This window comes from Thermobia domestica, chromosome 15 (assembly GCF_964235325.1).
Source record: "Thermobia domestica chromosome 15, izTheDome1.hap1.1, whole genome shotgun sequence".
Taxonomy (NCBI): domain Eukaryota; kingdom Metazoa; phylum Arthropoda; class Insecta; order Zygentoma; family Lepismatidae; genus Thermobia; species Thermobia domestica.
This window is the reverse complement of record NC_137468.1, coordinates 190,815,493-190,833,482: the sequence shown is the minus strand read 5'-3', so window position 1 is coordinate 190,833,482 and position 17,990 is coordinate 190,815,493.

Below are 17,990 nucleotides of genomic sequence, written 5' to 3'. Positions count from 1 at the left end.
AACATCCGTTTGTTACTCTTCCTGTCCATTTTATCTTCTCCATCTTCCTCCAACACTATATTTCGAAGCGCTCTAAACATTTCTTCCATTTCTTCTCTAACTTCCGTAATGTGCAAGACTCTGAACCATAAAGTCCAATGCTCCATACCAAGCACTAGACCAACTTCTTCCTTAGTCCAATATTGAGCCTGTTAGTTAAGAGTGATCTTTTCTTGTTGAATACTTCTTTGGCTATAACATTTCTTGACCTGATCTCTTTGGTGCAGTAAGCGTCTTTCGTTAAAGTATTTCCCAGATATTTGAAATGATCGACCTCTTCAAGTACTGTTTCTTCCTTCCGTATCTGATAAGAAAAGGAAAATTATACATTATTAAACTAACAAAAAGGACTGTCTTGTTCTGCACTGGAATCAAGTGTAATGTGTCCAACGTAAAGGGAGAGTGTTCGGGGTTTTAACTCTCCCCTTGAGCAAGCTATAACGAAAGAAGAAACATACACATTTAAGATACGTATACAAACATTTGCGTTGAATTTATGAGGTTGAACCACCCTTGACGAACTTCTGCGTACGCCACTGAGTGTGTTCACTTTTCCTTTATTGTCCAACATGTAAGCTGAAATAACTTTTGATTTGTTCTTTTATTATTATGTATTATCACTCTGATGCCAGACCTAACATATATTTAGTTAAATACGATTTAAGTTAGTCTTTATTGAAATTTGCTTCTTTCGTTTTTTTCAATACCGTTTAAATGAAACATTTGTGTTAAATAAAGTGTTAAAATCCGAAAGGAAAAGTGGTTTCTACATTCTAAGCAAAATAATGCAACAGCTTTGTTATATTTCCTTAAAAATGCCTGTAATGGTTGTTTGTTATATATATATGCTTTTGTTTTTTCAACTTTCACATAGAAATTGTAAGCAAAATCGGAAATAACTGCATTGTTACACAGACAAGAATGCACCTATGAATGTCGTAGTTTTGTAGTAAATATACATATGCGAAAAATCAGATACTTAACTAGAATGAATATATACCATGTGCTGTATCATATACTGTTTTGTCTACAAATACATTTATTACTGAAATTAAATAGTTTTTATTATTCCATATTACGTTACCTTCTATTAATTTATAAGGGTACGACAAGTAAAGTCGTCGACATATTGTAGTAAAAATCATGTACTGAGACTAGAAGAGGCTATGACGGAATTCTTTTATAAAAACGAGAAAGGCGTAAAAGCAACTGAACAGGTTTTCAGTAGAATAAGGTTTGCTGATGATAGCACTGATAGCGGAGAACGAAAAGGATTTGCAGGAAACACTTTCAAACTTGAACGACCAACTGGAAAAAATATGCAAAATGAAGATAAATAAGAAGAAAAACAAAGTGCACAAAAGCAGGACAGGAAGAGGCAAACGTGTGGCTAGAGGGAGAGAAAACTGAAGATGTTAATACGTTCCCCTAATCAAGAAGTCTAATATCCTCGGACGGAAGAAAAAAAAGACGTAAATTCCAGAATAGCGCAGGCTAAACAAGCATTCAATAGGAAAAGGGGACTGCTAACGTCAAGAAATAAGCCGTTGGACGTTAGAAAACGCTTAATTAAGACACTGGTATGGAGCGTAGCACCTTACGGATCACAGACGTGGACATTGCGAAAAGCTGAAATATCCAAGCTGGAAGCATTTGAAATGTGGTGTTGCTGCAGAATGCTGCGCATATCATGGACCGAAAGGAAAAGGAATGAAGACGTACTAAAGCAAGTTAATGAAGGACGACAGCTCATGAAGATAATAGGAAAAAGAAGCAGCAGCATTATTGGCCATCTTATTCGGCACTCCGATTGGATCACCGTGTTGATAGAGGGAAAGGCAGAAGAAAAAGTAGCAACAGCAAGACCAAGGCTAGGATATTTAGATGCAGTTACGAAAAACAGACCTTATCAAAGCATATAACAGCTGTCCCAAGGGAGAGAAAAGTTTTAAAATTTCCACGTTGACAACTAACCTATGGTTGAGGTTAAAAAAAAAAAAAAAAAAAACTTAGCCGAAATATTTCCAAAAATTATAATAACTTTCTATTATTCATTCTCATTATTACTAATATCATCATCCGCATACGATAGAAGAGGAATTTGATAATCTCCAAACATATCCATCCTAAACAATTACCGAACAGTTGGATGTAATACCAAATTAAAAAGGAGAGGGCCAAGAGGATCACCCTGGTGGACTCCTCGCTTAACTTTCGGCAATACACCTACATTGCCAAATTCTGTACTGGTATTATTATTAGACAGAGTACCAATTATATTCCTGTAGTTTAGGGGAACAGATCTCTTTTCAAGGGCTCGAAGAATTATTACACATGCCACTGAATCGAAAGCCTTCTGAACATCTATAAATGACCCATATACCGCTTAGTTTTACCACGTTTAATAAGGATATCTGAAGTAAAACAACTATCAAAGTACTATTATCTTGAATAAAACCTTTTTGCGCCTCACGGATATCCAAACCTTTCTTCAATTAGTCTCCAAAACATCTACAAATCATTACTGAAGAATTACTAATGGCTCTCCAATTTGAAGTTTTACGTAAATCTTTCCTATGTTTCGGGATAAGGACTGTCCTATTGCGACACCATGCAGTTGGAACGTTCTCCATTACTAACAAAAGGTTATATAATTTACAAAGATTATATTACTCCTATTTTATCAATGTGATGTTTTTTCAGACCATCCAGTCCTGGTACAGAACCACATGAAATTTTTTTTTTTTTTTTCATCACTTCTTCAAAGGCTATATAGGACGCTGCCTTCCTCTAACTATAAAGTTCATATTCATATAAATCATCTATAGAAGTCCCGTTCCCCACAAATTATTATAGTAACGATAAATTTCGTCAGGGTCCAACTTCCCCTTTCTTTATTAATATCTAACAATTTATCTTCAAAGAGGAGATCAGCCAGTTTCTCAGGGTTAGTATTAAAAGCCTGACATACTAAAAATAATACAAAATTTACCATTTTCTTTTGCTTGTTTTTCATAAGTGAAGGGAGGTAATGAAATGTAACTTACCACAATTATAATGTTATTGTACAACAGAATATATGAACCTGAAGAATTTTCAGTGCTGCCACCTATAGAAATTACAGTGTTGCCAGAATAACAATTCCCCCAAAAATCTAAGTTAAGGCAGTGGCTAGAGGAACGAACTCAACTGCATTTGATTACGTATCATGTTTTGGTATCCTGTGAATTACATTTTTAAATAACAATTATTTAATTTTAACAACTGTATATTAAAACTACATCGTTTATTACAAACTAAATACAACTATTATTTTAAAAAAGTAGTTCACAGAATTCCAAGACATGATACGTAATCAAGTGCAGTTTAAGTTCGTTTCTCTAGTCGCTGCCTTAACTTAGATTTTGGGGGAATTGTTCTGGCAACACTGTAATTCCTATGGATGATGACACTTAAAATTCTTGAGGTTCATATTTCCTGTTGCTGAATAACATTATCTATGATTGTGGTAAGTTGCATTTCATTATCTCCTTTCACTTGTGAAAAACAAGCAAAATAAAAATGAAAAAATTTGTATTATTTTTAGTATGTCATGCTCTTAAACCTATGTTGTACAGGGTTATTCAAAAAGAAAGAACAGATTTCAAACATTTATTTCTTCCAAACTACAAAAGCTAGAAACATGATTCGAACGTTACTTGATTAAGAAAAGTTTACAATTTAAACAGCCCGGATAGAAGTTCCAATCACGACCGCATTGGCGCTGTTGCTTTTTGTTGTTTGTCTGTAGTGAAATGGCGGCGTCACCACGGAAAAGTCTTTTTGTGTGCTACAATTTGCAAAACTTGAGTCCATTGTTGCAGTTCAGCGAGCATTTCGCCGTCAATTTAATAAACAACCGCCGCATCATAAGCAAATTTACGAGTGGCATCGAAAATTCGTAGAAGATGGTTGCATCTGTAAAGGTAAAACCACGGGACGTCCACGCACATCAAACGAGAATGTCGAGCGTATTCGTACACTTTACGAAAGGAGCCCAAAGAAATCCACATCACGAGCAAGCAAAGAATTTAACATTCCTCAACCAACGGTATGGCGAGTTCTAAAACATCGTCTGCACATGAAGACATACAAACTGCAGTTATTGTAAGCATTGCATCCTGACGACCACAACAAAAGGTACGAATTTTGCATTAGCCACCGTTTTGACATTTGTCGTGTAACACACGGTGCTCATATTGAATGCACACCATAATTACTAACAATAAATTGTAAACTTTTCTTAATCAAGTAACGTTCGATTCATGTTTCTATCTTTTGTAGTTTGGGAGAAATAAATGTTTGAAATCTGTTCTGTATATTCGCATATCTCTTATTAAGCGACTCCTTACATTCGGCACTTTCTGATTGAACGAAGGGAAACTAGAGTATTTTATAAATGTTTCCCTTTGGAGCGAAATTTCCAAAAACGCTGAAACTCGTGTTCCCTTAATTTTAGTGAAGAGTTCATACGCCGAGTTCCATATCTCTTACGCCAATGGTTCGTGAGGTACGCTATTCTTACTCCGTACTTATTCAAAGAATCAAACAGCACTGATTCAATATAACTGAGCTTTTCAATTCATTCATAGAATACTTTCCGTATTTCGGTACTACGTGACGAAAGAAATATTTAATAAAGATGAATGACATATATTTTACTAAATTCTTCTGCTTTCTAATTTCCAAATGAGTAACTTCGGCGCTGTTCGGTATAATAGTTTTATGTAAGTAAATTAGAACTTCTGGCAAAGATATTTAAAAAATATACATTTTATGGACGATATGCGCGCAACATGTTAACGGCGAGAACAATTTCAACGAACTGCGCGGTAAAACGTACTTATTGGGTGGGTAAAAAAATGAAATGAAATTTTGAGTTTTACGTCCCACGGTTATGCCGGTTAGGCTAAAGGAGACGGTGATGATGAGGAATGAGTGAAATGTTGGAATGAAGAGTGGAAGGAAACGGGAGAACCCCGAGAAAACCCACATACACGATGTTTGTCCACCACAAAGTTCACTTGGCAGGGGGTGGGATCGAACCCGGGACCCCAAGCACCAGAGGTGAACGCTCTACCACTGAGCCACCGCGGCCTCTACTTGGTGGGTGAGCTATGGTAGCTAGACAAAGGTATAAAATGCAGGTTTTTAATTGACTGTGTAATGTCACATGACCAAGGCGCTGCAGCTAGCATTTGTCTGTAAGACTTATAAAGCATTGGCAATATTCAGATTCTCAGAGGACAATAAATGTTAGAATAATGATTTATTTGTTTGAAACAACGAATAACTGTGTCGGAATGATACAGTTTGTTTTTGAAAAAGAAACGTCGTAGCTCACAAAGTTCATGATTTGATGAGAAAACTATGAATGTTCGTGGACCCAAAAATATACGCTCGAAATTTGCGATTCCAGTGGAATCAAGAAAGCGGGAGAACACCAAGACAATCAACACACACGGTGTTTGTCCACCAGAAACCCCGCCCATACAAGAATTATTGATAGGGGTTTGGTGGCTCATTGGTAAAAGTGCTCACCTCTGGTGCGTGGGGTTTCTGCTTCGATCTCAACTCCTGCAAAGTAAGCTCTAAGGTGGAAAAACACCGTGTTCTTCTTACTTGTTATTCCACCATTATCAGCAATCTTACCATCTTTAGCCTCAGCGCATAATCGTGCAACGTTAAGCTAGAGGGTGGCAATTAATGAACTATATGAAACAAAACGGAAATTAGTAACAAACTACGTAGTATACAAACTGTATTGCACATGTAAACGGCACTACAGACATTTGGATTTAAGTTGACATGTTCGATATGTCTGCCATCTCTGGCGATGATGTGGCGCAGACGAACAACAAAATTCTGGATGACTCGCTGAAGTGTAGGAACATCGATGCTGTCTATGACCTCCTGAATGGCCGTTTTGAGCTCGGCAATGGTTTTGGGGTTATTGCTGTACACCTTGTCCTTAACATAGCCCCACAAAAATGAGTCACATGGGTTCAGATTAGGGGAATATGGTGGTCTCTGGGTACCCTAGAGCCAGAATGCAGTCCCCAAATACTCCTCCAGGACGTCAAACACACTCATAGTCCGATGGGGTCGAGCTCCGTCTTGCATGAACCACATCTTGTCAAAATCAGGGTCACTTTGGATAATGGGTATGAAATAATTTTCCAAAACCGTCGTTATCGTGCAGTAGTCACCGTGCCGTCAAGGAATATAGCACCGACTATTCCATGGCTGGACATTGTACACCGCACCGTCACCCTTTCAGAGTCTACTAAAATTCCAAAATGAAATTTCGTGACTTTTTCGTGACCTTTTCTTCCCCAAATCATAAAATTTCCTAACATTTTTAAGAGCAAATTTGGGTGCAAATTAGGCCGAATTTTCATCCATGCGATAGAAACGTACTTTGCTTACGATTTGGTAGCGTCTAAAGCCGACCATAGATATTTTTGGTGGTGAATTTTGACGTTTTATAGAACGAAATTTTTCAATCTGTACTTACATTTATACAGTTAAAAAAAAAAAAAAAAAAAAAAAAAAATCGTTACCCAAAAGCTAAATGTCGTGACTTTTTCGTGACTTTCATGACCGTTTTCTGATTTCGTGACTTTTTCGTAACTTTCGTGACCGATAGACACCCTGAGAGACTTCTCCATTGCGAGATACAGATTCTCAGTCCCCAAAATGTGGCAATTTTTCTTATTGACTAATCCATCCAAATGAAGGTGGGCTTCGTCGCATGCGCATGCCCTGTGGTCAGCCATGCAATTTGGACGTCATCACACAAACCGTTCAGAAATTATGACGGTTTTATTTCATATAGTTCATTAATTGTCACCCTGTAAAAATAATGGTACAAAAAAATCTCACTTTTTGTAATTCTCAAACTAAGCGCTTTCTGCAAGTCGCAAATCACCTTTTTGACTTGGGTACGAAGAAACTGTTCACAAAGTGTGCTACATAGTCAAGAACAACTTGAATACTACAACACTAGCACAAAACTTAATTAATAAAGAAACAAAAAGTATTTTTGATTTATTTTATTCGAAACAGACAAAAAAAAAAAAGTTGTTACATAAAAACAGTTACAAACAAATGAGTCGTCAATACAAAATATAGGTATTTACTCTATAAATATTGAAAAAACACGTACTTGGAAGAACACTTTATAATTGTGGATTTTAGTCAGTTCTATTTTGTTAGAGTAACAATTATAGTAACAGTTTGTGCCTTGTTTAACTCAGTTAACATTCAATAAAGGCACAATACATTTTCCTTGAGTTACACTCGCGGAATGCATATCGACAAATACACAACCTTAGAAAATTCATCAAAACCATTCCGTTTACATTTAACACTTATATACACTAGCCTTTGGCTAGCTGGGGGCTCCACCCCCAGACTCCCTCATTTGCTCGGAATACGGCCTCGTACCTCTTAAACCCACAATTCTACAGAATTTCAAGCTTCTTTTCTTAGTTCAACTATCTAAAAGGTAATATTCAGTATCCCCATTTAAATAACATAGAAATTTCTTTATCTCCCCCTTTAGACCCTTAAAAACTAAAAATATTCTCTTTTTGGTAATTTTTCTTGTGGGTTCGTCCCGGAATCATGCCAAATTTCATCATCCTAATCCCACAGGAAGTGCCTAAATATTTTGGGGTGTAAAAGATGTCCCGTATAAATAACATGGGAAAGATTTTTCAGCACCCCATAAAACCAATCTGAAGTTAGAAAATTTTAATTTTGGTAATTTACTTCGGTAACGTTAACGAAAATATACAAGCATACCGAATATCAAGTTTTTATTATAAATCCTAAAACATGAGATTAAAGGTCCATTTAAATAACATAGAGAATTTTATCATCCCCCCTCTAGATCCCCTAAAAATTAAAAATATTCACTTTTGGCAAGTTTCGTGTGGATTAGTCCTAGAAGCTACAAGCATTCCAAATTTCAAATTTTCATATCAACCGGAAGTACCCTTTTATGTAAATTCATGTAGTTTTATATATAGTTCCTTTTCATTATAATCTATCGCTGAACGTAGAATTTGGACGGTTTTAAAGTTTCCAGCATTAGGAACGAAGACAGCTCAATCTAACTTCGTTGAGATTGGAATATGTTTAAAAAAAAAAAAAAAAAAGCAATTTAAGTTTCAAGCCTCGACCGGCTAGCTGATGGAATGCAGACAGTAGAAGCAAAAATGTTTACTAAAGACATAAATTGCTCATCTCCATTAAAATTTCACCTCTTATCACCATATCTCCTCACAAAAAAACAGTATCACTTATGAATTTACCCAATGGTTATGAGGCTTAATATCCCTCACCTCCAAATACAGGTTTGCATCAATTATACAGTTTAATTGCTAGCTGATTGAAACTGTTTTCTCTTGAGTCTCTAAAATCAGTCTTCTCTTGAGTTCAGTAATACAATGTGTCTTGTGCTTTCCCTTGTGGGTACCCCTGCTAACGACAAATATTTTGAATATTATACGAAATGTCGTGTAATTAAGTGAATGAAGAAGTAGCATTTCAAAAGAGAGCAGAAGGCTGATTGGACTGAGTCTTTAAGAGAGAGGAGAAAACAAACTAGGAGATTCAAGAGAAGACACGTTGAACTGGGGTTCCAAGAGAGCGGAGAAAACATGAACTAGGGTTCAAGAGGAGAAAACACATTGAACTGGGGTTTCAAGAGAGAGGAGAAAATATGAACTAGGGTTCAAGAGGAGAAAACACGTTTTGAACTAGGGTTTCAAGAGAGCAGAGAAAACATGAACTCGGGTTCAAGAGGAGAAAACACGTTGAATTGGGATTTCAAGAGAGCGGAGAAAACATGAACTAGAGGTTCAAGAAGAGACAACACGTTGAACTGGGATTTCAAAAGAGAGGAGAAAATATGAACTAGGGGTTCAAGAGAAGAAAACACGTTGAATTGGGATTTCAAGAGAGAGCGAAAACATGAACTAGAGGTTCAAGAGAAGAGAGCATGTTGAACTGGGATTTCAAAAGAGAGAAAACAAGAACTAGAGGTTTAAGAGGAGAGAACACGTTGAACTGGGATTTCAAGAGAGAGAAGAAAATATGAATTAGGGGTTCAAGAGCAGAAAACAGATTGAACTGGAATTTCAAGAGAAAATTAAAAAACTACGGAAAAGGGGGAGATATTGTCTGCCTTAAGTCAGCTCAGAGTTACTTAACATTTTATTCCCTTCTACTGATCAATAAATCTTCCTATTAGGTATGATTGTTTGCTTATTATGTTTAAGAATCAAAATAATGTTACTTCTCAGAGGAAAAGTTTACATTCGACATTATATGATTTATAATAATGATTTTTAATTCAGCTGGGCTGTTCCATAACTACATAACAATAGAAGTTTCTTCCACAACAAATTTACTCCTAGTAACAGGTTTAATCCCTGATTACTTGTGTTCACAACCCTATACATTCGTGAGTATATGAATGATATCTGGATATGACTTTAATCATATCTAAACCCATACAATCTTATATAAATGTGTAACTAACATTACTATCTGAGAATATTTCAGATTACAACTACGTAACTAACACTTCAACCATCTTTCACAACCCTTTTTAAAACTATTCGATTCAAATATACATATATAATATTTCAATAAAGTTCAACTAGCTGCAAAAAATACAAAACTAATTACTACAACGATATAAAACTGTATGTTAATATTACTTACAGGTTGGAACTTTTACTCATTATAAAATACGAAGTTTATCGTCTTCACGAACGAAGTTACCTTCAAAAAAATTAAGAAAGTGGTAACACTGCAGAATACATATTCAAAGAATATTTTTTGTTTCATTTTTACAAGTGCGTATCATTGAGTTTCCCTATTTATATACTAGTAGGCACCCTCAAAATACACATTCACCTTATGAATTGAATGCATATAAAACTCATATCAAAGTAAATTTATTTATTCACTCATCTATATCTATACTTTCTTCATTTCCAGTAAAAAAATTGATTTCAAAAATTTAGATTTGGAATATTTCGCAAAATATTGATTTTGAGTATTTAAAACTATAGTTAACACCTTTAATTTAAAAAAAAAAGTTGGGAATGCTTCAAGAGAATTCCAGAATAAACTTTTAAAAAAATAATTTCTAACTTCTACAGGATTTATACCAATTGTTCTATGTACTTTATTATTATGCTTATTAAATAATTCTTGTAATATATCTATCCATTTATAATTTCCTTGAGTACTAATTTTTTTCACATTTTTGTTTAAGAATTCTGTTAAAACGTTCTACCATATGTTGTTTTACGAAGACAACAAACAGTACAAATGGATTTAGCAGATATACAAAATATTACAAAGTATAATAACAATTACAAATATATATTATGTTTTATTGATACTTTTTCACAATATGCATATTGTGTTCCGTTAAAAACAGAAAGGTCCTGAAATTGTACACGGAATCAAAAAAAAAAAAAGTTTAACATACAAACAGATTTAGGTGCTGGATTTTACAATCAACATGTAAATCGCGTTTAAAAATATGAAATTAATCACTACATTACTCAAAATTGAAAAATTCGCAAAATATAATTTGGGTTCCCGAGATATAGTTCCTTAAATCTCCCGAAATCCGAACTTTTTTTTTGGACAATATTTTGGGAACGGTAAAAGTGACGCAAAAAAATTCATCACTTCTTTCGGATAGTTTTTGATGCTCTATGGAATGGAAGGCTCAAATTTGAAAACTTCGCAAATAACAGATACACACACAGCAATAGGGAATTCAGTATCGAACTTTCTAAGTTCGTTGAAAATGTATAAAATTAAGAACAACTTGTTTATTTAAAAAGTCAATGGCATGAGTATAAATTCTTTGTTCAGTATATCTAATGCGTAACTTGATGAATTACATATTGAATAGTTAAAAAAAAAAAAAAAAAAAAAAAAAAAACATTTCATTTGTTTTTATTAGTCACTTCTTTTAGACATAATTTCAAAGAAGTGTTTAGAACAACACTTTCCTGGACTGTTACTGTTTAATAAAATACAACAGATTTTATAATCTAACATTATCAGTAATAATACGCTTTACATTTTTGATATTTCTAAATTAACAACGCTTCGGAAGAAAATATTTTCTTAATGTCAAAATGTGTAACACCTCATCTGGAACATTACTTAAATAATTAATACATTTCTGACCAGAGTATATACTTATTAAGTTTAAAATAAATCGCATCTTTATCAGACGTTAACTGGCAGAAATATCTTCGTAGCATTAAGTTATTATTGTTGTATAATTTTAATTGTTTCATTTTATAATTTTTAATTATTATGGAACAAACTAGTAAAAATAAAAAGTTTTCAGTATAGGTTGAAAATTAAGTCCAGTATTATCTAAAATAATACTGAATAGATAGGAACAGAAGGTGAGAAAAACCAAATAATGTATTTCAGATACGTGGATGACTTTAGGAATATGGAAAGGAAGACGGAGACAACTAGAAAAGTTTGTAAAGAGCACTGAAGATAAAAAGAAAGGGATAAGCTTAGAAAAAGAAGTAGAAAAGAAGAAAGACTGACTACAAGATGGTATAGCAAAGAATTTGCGGCAGGGATATCTGTCATAAAAGAAGTTATGTAGATCAGAGCACAAAAAGGAATTTCACAAGAAATATGAAGAGAATAGAAGAAATAAGAGTGCAGAAGAGAGAAAGAATACAAAGAAATTCCACAATCTACTAGACAAGAATGAGTACAACGAAAAGATGATAAAGAAAAACAAAATAGAAGAGGAATGAAGGAAATGAAAGAAAAAAAGAGATAAAGGAAGAGGAGGAGAGAAAATGGTACGGGATAATGAGCTTTGGAGAAAAGACAGAGATACTGAGGACCTTATTAAGAAAAGGTGGTATGAAGTGGGAACACATACAGAAAAGAAGGACGCAGAATTCTAGAAGTGGTTAAGAAAAAAAGAAATGGTAAGAAAGACATAAATGAAGATGAAGGAATAGTGTGTATGAAGTGAAGCGTATGAATTATAATATGATATAGATTGGAGAGAAAAAGGGAAAAAGCTTAAAGAGAGAGTATAACAACATAGAAACGATGTGAGACTTAAAAGAAAGAATAACGCTACATACAAATATTATATAGATTGGAAAGGGATCCAAGGTCTAGAAAAAGAAAATAGAACAATAATAAGAAAATGGAAAGAAGCACGAAAGACTGAGAAAGAAAGAAGTGAAAGATTACTGAACTGGACAAATGGACTTTAAATACATGAATTATGGGATAGATTGTTAGAAACAATGGAAGGACAAAAATCACGGATATGAAAAATTATTAAGAGAAGCAATAAAACTAAAATTATACGATAGAACATTGAATTGAGAGGAAACTTCGCAATTAACTGATATTTGGAATAATTTAATACTAGCTGAACCTGCGCTCTCTACACAGCGTATCATTCGCATATGAGCATGAATCTCCTTGCCATTCCTCACAACATCTGTACATGTCCCTTTACAGACACAGTAAAAGACGTCGTGATAAAAATCGGCAAAGGATACTATAAAGGCAAGATTTTGTCGATTATTTTTTCAATATCTCGCACCGCTTGCAAGATTTGAGCCTACTTCAGGTTGGAGTATGTAATTCATGTATGATCACTTTTTTTTCTTCTTGCATGCAGTAAGCAAATACATTACATACACAATTAATTATAATGTCAGTTACATATGGTGTTCATTGGACAAAATACTTCTAACATTAAAATAAAGATTCATCTTAAACTGGAGAAATTGTTATCCTTCCTTTTTCATTACCATTTGGACATGAAACAAAACGCCTGAGAGGTATGCAACCGCAGTATACAATTATGTGCTGTTGGAATATATAATGCATAGGATATGATGCTTTAGTTTTTTTGTTTTTTAATTTCAACACTTCCAGTGTACCTGTAAAAATGTAATAAAGAAATAATGGCCATGTTTTTTAAATATTCAATTAGAACTAGACAATCTATGGAAAATTTGCAATCGATCAGTAAAAACGTCATCTATCTAGAGCCCGTAGTTTCCGAGATCTCATTGTCGAAAGGATTGGCCACAAACATATAGTTTAAAAGAACTCCAAAGATGGCAGCACAATTCATTTGCATTGATTTTGGAGAAGGGTTATTAAAATACAAAGGCTTTGAACAATAATTTTAAAACATAAATTTTATATATAAAAAAGATATATTTAAATAATTTATTTAAAGCACACATTCTTTAAAATATTTATCTTGTTAAACGTGAAATCACAAATAACCGCAAATGAAAGGTTTGAAATCCAATGTTAGAGGTTGGAGTTCGGGCGTTTTCACTGCTTTTGTAGCATTTTAATAGATAAGAAAAAAAAATTGAAAATAATGATTATAAAAAAAAACTTGATTATAATGTTTATAAAAATTAAAATTGAAACAGTCAATTATAACAATACCTGATTGTTACATATTAAAAATTAAAAATTATACAATAATAATAATAATTTAATGCTATGAAGATATTTCTGCCAGTTAATGTTTGATGAAGATAACGTTATGTTATTGAAACTTTTACAACTTATTTTACATTCAATAAATAATAGGATATACTCTGGTCAGAAAAGTATTAATTATTTACACAGTATCACAATAATCGAATCATGTATTGTTATGGTGCTAATATCATAATGAAGAGCTTCGTGAGAGTATATTTCGGTCTCAGTTTCATTTGAATAAGTAGCGCATTTCTAGTACAGTATTAAATTTTAACGTTTAGAAACAAATTACTTTTCCTCCATTTTATCGAAAACTGCGCATAAGGTTTTGCATCTATCATTTTGTCCAGATTAATAAGTTTCATCTTTCGACATTTATTTTTTACGTTCACCGCTAATACGAGGGCTGTCCCGGAAGTAACGTTTTGAAACAACAAACAAACAAACAAAAAAGGTAACAAAATGAACAAACCAAATTGTATTATGTACATTTGAAAAGATGCACTCTAAAGCCATTTTTCCAGATAATGGCCATGCAAATTAAGGCATTTATGATACCGTAGCACAAATTTTTCAAATACCGTCGTGGTAGAGATCTGCTGTCTGCGTTTTCAACCAGTGGCTTACACCGGCATGCAGATCGGCGTCATTATCAAAGAGTTGCGTAGGGAGCCATGTATTCATCGCTGGGAGGAGGTGGTAGTCGCTCGGTCCCAAATCCGAGTTGTATGGTGGGTAATCGAACACCTCCAAAATCACCCAAGAGCTCTCGGGTACGCATGGTCGTGTGTGGATGTGCGTTGTCGTGAAGAAAACAACACTCATTATTCTATGTCCGTACACTTCACATAGTTGACGATGGATTTCAGTTGGCTTTATATATATAACAAAAACCTAATCGCAAAACGCACCTCACAAGAGGCGGGATTTTCTATTGCAACACATTGTAACACGTCACAGAAAGCACAGTAAAAACATCACAGTCCTCACGCTACCATAGCTGGATGCGTACTGAGTGTCGCAACGTTCTGACAATAAGATGGCGACTCTAGACCTGTCCACTGCCGCGATAGGCCAAAACGTGTTACTTTGTGGACATCCCTCGTAATCAAGAATTTCCAGAATGCAAGATAAGAAACTTTTTTTCCCCTCTAAATATACCACAGCTCTTTTAAATATAGAGTAATTTATATGGCCTTTGATTTCATCAAGAAGGCTTTTCTAAAATCAGTTCACCAGTTGCAGACCTCTGATATAAACAAAAGGAACGAGTCCTGTTCCATTACATCATTTTTGTAATAATAGTCACATAATATTATATATATATATATATATATATATATATATATATATATATATATATATATATATATATATATATATATATATATATTAACAGAATCGAATTCAATACTTTCAGTTTCCAATAAATGAGCACTCAGAAGACTAAAAATTTATATAGAAGATCTGAATATCAAAACCTCAAAATATTTTTTAAAATATAAACATCGCAATCTCTCTAAGTTTTAATTTACCAATTTTCTAAGAATGAGAGTGGATATCCAGAAACTATTGTTTGATCGAATGCATTTTACCATTTTTGAAATTATTGCCTACAATTTGTTTTGTGATGTTTTTATACCCGTACACGTTAAGGGAATTAATCTAGCGTAGACATCATTTAAGAGGGAAGCTAAAAATTGTCACTACAGTATTTCACTAGAGTCAACTACCTACAAAACGATACAAAAAATCAACCGAGTTGACTTCTTCTTTGAGACATACTTGTGGAAGACAACATTTCGAAATAGCTATCAATAAGTATAGGTTTGAGCAAACACAACAAGCATTAATTGCTGACCGAATTCTAACGGACTTCTTACTTTACCACACAGATTAACAGAGAAGTAAATTGATTATCATTTCATTTTGCACCCATGTTCTTCTATACGTTTCACTTTCTGCAATTACATACTCTATATCATGAGAAAGTACAGACCCAATGAATACACTGAAACTTATAAAAAGAGGTGGTAGTCACATGACGCCAAATCTGGGTTGTATAGTGGGTGATCGAACACTTCCCATCCAAAACCATCCAAGAGCTTTCGGGTACGCTTGGCCGTATGTGGACGGTTTCTACACTGTAGAAACGCATACCTTCTACCGTTTCTATAATTTTTAGTGGAATTAATACGTTTTCTTCGTAGAAAACAGCTTGTTATAATTCGTGATACTGCGAAATGAACACATTCATTAAACGATAACACTTCTCATCTAAAGGAATCAGTTTTTAAATTTGTTGCTGATAATTTCGAAAGTTATCATTGTCTATCATTAACGGAGCAATGATTGGTTGGTTGGACTTCAGCGTAGCATTCCAGCACCGAGGCCATATCAGATGTGGATATACACTTTCAGTTGGAATCCGAAGCACCGCAGAGAGTTCGAATTTTAAGGCTTTATTACTAGGAATCAGACCGAGATCCCGTGCACGAAAGGACCCCGTGCGATAGCCATTAGGGCAGTGGGGAAGGCTCAGAACACGTGAATGGATAGATGTGTTTTAAGTTTAAAAATGCTCTCCCGAGAAAACCATATTTGCCGAAGTGGTTTTCCTCTATCTTACATTTCAAGAATCAGTTCAACTCCAGATATATACATATATTTCTTTTCACACCAGATAAAGCAGCATTTCTTTATATACTTTAGTCTGTCTACAAGCATTATCCATCCTTTCACATACTCTAACAAAGACAGCACGGTGCAAGCTGTCAAAATTATCGGCAAGAAGTTTAAAAATTCAACATCTCAGGTAAGCAGCTTTGTATATATTTCCCTTATAATGATTTTCTTACTCCAAGAAATTAACACTATCAAAAATACGAGATTTACACGCCTTTAAACACACAAAAATGAACATAACAAACACAAGAATATACATATGTATTGTAACAAATGCGATTATCATATAACCGTTACTATGTATAAGGAGAAAATGTTCAGAAAAAAAATAAGAATGGAAAAAATACACAAGTCCTTCAGTTAAGGAAGAAGGACCATTTCATACAAGGATATACATGGTGTTTCCCATAATTATTTGTTCTACTCAGTTCTTAATTTTCAAATACTTTTTAAAAATCTATTCTTTTCGTCCGAAGAACGGGTATTTCAGCGAATATATTTGATAAAATTGACACAAAGTGAATATAATCTCCAACTATTGTGTTTGAGATTCTATGTTTGAGATTCTCAACTATAGTGTATGATACGAAATCCACTTCAATTTTAATTTTATTTATTTATTTACGATTATCATTATTTACCTTTTAACGACTAATGTTCAATCTAAGAGGATCACAAGTCCAGATCTCGAACACAGGTTGAGAAACGTTGCTCTACAGAAACTTTAGAGAGGCATTGTAAAAAAAAAAAAAAAAAAAAAAAAAAAAAAAAAACTGTTGTATAAATGTAAACCCACAACAACACAAACACAGAAGTAAAAAAAAAACAAAAAGAAATACTTAAAATAAATATTATTAATACAGAAGAATGTAAAGTGTGCCTCGAAATCTTTTTTTTGATATCATTTCGAGAACTATGTGGCTCTCATTTTCAGTCAATGTATAAAAATAACGATGAACTCTATGGATATGATCTAAAATTATATAAGAGAATTACAACAGCACAGAACTGTGTTAGCTTGCAGGAAGATCTAGACAGACTAAATGATTGGTGCAACGCAATTTGTTAAACGTAAGTCCAGAGAAATGCAAAACTGTGTCCTTCATTAAGAAGCAGAATGTCTTTAAATTTCAATATATACGATGGATGACAAACAAATAAAGGGGAACATCATATAGGAGGGGGGGGGGGGGGATTATCATTTGAGCATCATATAAACCAAATTGTAAATGACGCAAACAGGAATCTTGAATTTATTTTGAGAATGGGAATGGAATTTAATAAGTCGAATGCTTTACTGAAATTATATTTTTCATTTGTTAGATCAAAATTAGAATACGCGTCTATTACATAGAACCTCCACATGAACAAAGACTCTATTAGAATAGAAAGAGTTCAAAATAAATTTCTGCGGTTTCTGGTATACAAGAGAACAGGTATCTTCCTCAGATATCATAATAGTACTTCGCTTAATGAAAACTTTAACACAATGTCTCTCAACCACAGAAGAGTATTAAATGACATGATTTGCTTGTACAAAATATTAAGTAACAAATTAAATAGTAAGGATTTGGTCTCTGCCTTTAATCTCAGGGTACTCAATAGAGACATACGTGTGGGCAATAGAAATTTCTTTCATTGTAAGAAATTTCGAACAAATGCAACAAAACAGT